The sequence below is a fragment of the Hydra vulgaris genome, chromosome 02 (assembly GCF_038396675.1).
Source record: "Hydra vulgaris chromosome 02, alternate assembly HydraT2T_AEP".
NCBI lineage: Eukaryota > Metazoa > Cnidaria > Hydrozoa > Anthoathecata > Hydridae > Hydra > Hydra vulgaris.
The window spans coordinates 4,083,928-4,088,901 of record NC_088921.1 but is presented as its reverse complement, the minus strand read 5'-3'; positions in this window follow the sequence as shown (position 1 = coordinate 4,088,901).

The following is a 4,974-nucleotide window of genomic DNA, read 5'->3' as shown; positions in this document are numbered from 1 at the left end:
CCAAAGTTCTTAAATTAATTCAACTTACATTTCTTTATCAGATCTATAATTCTACCTGAATTCGTCACTGTGAAAACGATTACCGCTTTAGATAATTGTAAAAAAAGTTTATTTAATAAACTTTCTGTATTTTGAAAACTTCATTAATTTAAACCGTAATTAAAAATTTTTATTAACTACGGTTTAAATTAATGAAGTTTTCGTATCACGCAAAGATTTCGTCGCATAAGGATTTATAGGGTTTTATCTAATTTTTGTTGTAGTGAAAATTTAACTTTCAATTTTTCTTAGTTAATGAAAAAAAGTTTAAATTTTTTATCAAAAAATAATTTTAAAAAAAAATTTTATTAGCTGAGATGTAAAGCTTCATGTATAACTGTGCCGCTATGCCCAACTGTCCCGAAATGTCACGTTCTACCCTATACTCTACTATGTCCTTCCCATTTTGATAATTGCATATTTACGGAGGGAGGTTGGATGGTTTTCTTGAAAAAGAAAGATAACGTTGTCGGCTTAGTCAAGTTAGCGTGACGTCACGCATTTTTAAATAAACCAGTCATACTAAAAGAGTTCAAATCACACTAAACTTGGTGCTATAACTAGCTCATTACAAGTTCACTGGTAGGCTTGCAGATAGTTTAATATAAAGTATTATATTTCAGCAGCGTTGCATGCATGCATCAAATGAATATAAAAAGCATAGCAGCAGCCAGTGGTGGACACAAATGAATAGGGGCAAGACATAAAGTCCTCCCTATTTTTAGAAATAAAAGAATTGATTAAAAGAAACGAAAATACCAAAGATTCTTCGTTTTAACTTTTTTATTTTTTGTAAAAAATTAAATATTTATATACACATAAGGGGCAGTTCAAATAATACGTGACACTTTTTTAGGCCTATTTTAGACTCTCCTTTTCCTATGGAACATTTTATCGACCCCCACCTCCTCTTACATGTGACGTGACATTGTTTTTAAACAAAGTATATCTTTGAGTTTGCAATTTTTTTTCTAAAAGCTCTTTAATTTTGCTTTGATAAGAAATTTAATTTAAAAAAAAACTGTCATTTTTGAACAGCCCCTAAGGCATATTTATGCTTTATGTGTATATAAATGCCCCCCTTCCCTCAACTATTTCAAAGACCAAGATGATCTTGATTGACCGTCAGAGACACGTAAAATAAAAACTAAAAATAATTTTTTTTTGAAAAAAATAAATTTATTGATTTTATTTGCAAATAAACAATTTAAACCAAATAATTAAAAAAAACTGAACAATTTTTAAAACTTTGTTTAATTTATTCAGCATAATCAGCAATAATTAGTACATTTCGATGAAAAATCCGAGCAAACCTTAGACCTAATAACTCACAAAAATTTAGGTCTCTATGAAAATTTTTTTATAAATGTTCTTTATACCAGTGAACCAGAGAAAGAGCGAAAAAAAATTAAATTGATGAATCTAAAACTAGTATTTGATTAATTTTTGTATACATTTAGTTACATTTATGTTCTTTTTCAATTTTTTTTTCTATGTTAGTAAAACAGTCATACATGAATATGTACTACAAGATAAAAAACACTTTTTATGCTAAAATACATGTCAGACTCTTGTTACCACAGTAATTGCAATCAAAAACTTTTTTTGTTGAATAAAATGAGAAAATTTGATAAAGTTTTCTTTAATTTTTTTAATACTATGTGTAGTTATTTTTTTGTTTTGTTGTAAAACTATTTTACTTTTTAAACTGCTGTTAATCTTTAATATATAGGGGAAATTCGCCAATGGTGACATAGCGCTTATTATGGCATACCGGTCATATTTCCATAAAAATTGGTTTTGATGAAAAAGTGATTAGACCTACATGACTGTACTGACTTTACATTAGTTTGGGTTGTGCTGGTGTAACTTTATTTCCTTCATATATTTAAGATTGTGATTTCATTATTAACTGTGGAGAAAGGGAAATTTCATGCATTTTATTTCCTGCATATGAAATAAAATGCATGAAATTTAAATACTGTAAGTTTTTTGTATTCAGTGGAATACTTACTTTAATTTTATCTTTTGAACAAAGCAGACAGCTTGTTTAAATAAAAATGTTGGCTTCTTCCCATGTTGGCATACTGACGAGTTGGATGTGTTGCAATTTTGACGAGTTAAGAAAACCTTTTTTTGTTATAAGAAAAACTTATTTTTAAGTAATTTTTTCTTTGGTCCAAAAATTACATATAGCGCAATATATCCAATGCGCATGCGCGAAACTTCACAAGGCTGCTGTGTAGCATGAAATGGTTCCGAGTAATTTCTGGCTTTTCTGAGGGAAGACTTTAAGGTTAAATGATATCATAAAGTTACACTTGGTCCTAACCAGCCCCATCCTCCCCTATGCTTTTTTTTAAATAGGAATATCTTATAAAAAAAGAAAACTGATGAAAACTCCGAGGATTATTATTGTTCTACATGTAACAAGGCATGTATCCATATCAAAACTTTTATTATTGGTCTTCAGGATACTGAATAATGAAGCTTCAACGTTATGTATGCCATCATAGGCGCCTTTCCCCTAGCGTTATATTGCAACATTTGCAATATAACGCTATTAACCTGTTATTATAACCTGTTATTAACCTGTTATTAATATAACCTGTTTTTATATTCTTAATAAAAAATTTTATTACTTTTATTACTGTATACAAACTGACAATTTTACAATGTAAACGAGGCTTGGTTAAAAAGACATCTTATATCTGCTTCTGTTTCAGTTCTTTTAGATATATTTCTGTATACATGTTCCAGTTCCTTTATATAATCGCTGGGGCAATTTTTTAGAGTCTTCCCGCCCCCTTTCTTTAAAAAAAGGTAATTTTTAACCTTTAGTTAGTTTCTTTGTTTAATATAGTCGGCTAGTCTGTAGGTTAAAGTTTTGGGGACCTGTTTTTTTTGGGAAGACAGACAATACTTTTCAAGGATTTCCCCCCTTCCCTCCTCCCCATCATTTATAACAACAATAATATCACTATATTTTTGTAATATTATTGTAGTTATTTTAGAGTTTTTAGAATTTGCTAGAATAATTTATAAAAACTCATGCCTGTGTATTTTGAGTAAAAAACGTTTTCCTATGCTTTTTTTTGTTTGTTTGTTTGTTTACATTTGTCGTATTTTACAAACAAACAAACAAGGCATCTGAATAAAGTTCATAATGATCTTATCATCAGAACCTTTTACAGGTTTAGACTTTTTACAGCAAAACAAAAATGAATAACAAAAAAAAAAAAAAATTCAGTAAACAGTGTAAATAAATCTGACGATGCTATATAAATAAAATAAAATTTCGTGTAAATAAATCTGACGTTACTATATATAGAATCTATATCAATTATATATGAGATAAAAACAAAAATTAAAACGTTTCATAAAGCCTATTTTACAATAAAATAAAAGTTCTAAACAAAGATTACAAAGTATCAATTAGAAGTACTTGACTACGTCATCAATAGATAAAATAAAATTTTTCAGTTTATATTTGAAAGTGGGATAAGTGTGAAATATATTAAAATTTGACAAAACAATCTTTTCAAAAGATACGGTGCGCGATAAGCAATATAAAACTTATTAAACTTGGTTCGACAAAAAGGTTCATATATGAGAAAATTATTTCTAAGTGTATATTTATTTATTGTTTTTTCACAAAAGAGATCTTTAAAGACAGATAAGGATAAGTCATTTTTCCACAAATACATAAAGCATAAGACATTAAACACATTAAGCTCATATACATTGAGAATTTTCATTTCAATAAAAAAAGGTTTGGAATGAGTGTATCGATCCGCAAAATTAATTAAACAGATTGCATGCTTCTGACGGCGGTAAAGACATTGTAACTTACTTTTTTCTGTGCTTCCCCATACAATATTTGCATAGTTTAAATAACTATGTATAAATGAGTAGTAGAGTTGGGTTAAACTTTTTTTACTTAAATATGTTCTGGATTTATATAAAATTCCAATGCTTTTAGAAATTTTTGTGCTAATATAGTCAATATGTACTTTCCATGTGATGTTTTTATCAAGAAAAACACCCAAAAACTTTGTGACAAAGTGTCTTTTTATCTCAGTATCATCAATAATAATTTTGGGCAAATATGGGGGTAAACAAGCTTTTTTTGAGACAGAATGGAACAGAATCCGTTTTGTTTTGATACTGTTTAAAGTTAGTTTATTGCATTTGAACTACTTGGATATATTTTTAAGTTGCTCGTTCATGCTAGAGAAGAATTTGTAAATATCATTATTGGAAAGAAATAAGTTGGTATCATCAGTAAACATGATACTCATTAAATTTGAGGCTTTATTTAGGTCGTTTATATAAATCAAGAACAACAGTGGTTCCAAAATGGAGCCTTGGGGAACGCCACATGGAATATTTAGAAACTCATTAGAATAATTATTATTACTAAAAACAAACTGTTTACGGTTTGATAAATAACTTCTGAACCATTTTATGACTTTGTAATTTACTCCATAGTATTTCAGTTTTTGTATCAAAATTTGATGATCGACAGTATCGAATGCTTTCGATAGGTCGATGAGAACACCTAAAGTATATTTAGATTTTTCAAAAGAATTTGAAATTTCACGTACAAATTGGATAATTGCATGTTCCGTAGAATTGTTTATTTTAAAACCAAATTGGTTGACGTATAACAAATTATTAGAAAGAATTAGTTTACGTAATACTTAGTGTCTGGGCCATATTAGTAACAAAATCTTTTTTTTTTTTTGAAGTACAATACAGTTACCTTTTTTCTGAACAAAGTGTGTTGTTAAAACTCCAGAGGTCAGTCCTTCCTCAATTTTAAACAAGCAATGAACAGGGTTGATTATGTAATAAATATAAGACTAAGAATAAGTATAAATATTACAAGTAGTTGTTCTTCCAACATATCAGTTTAATTGAATTAATTTGATT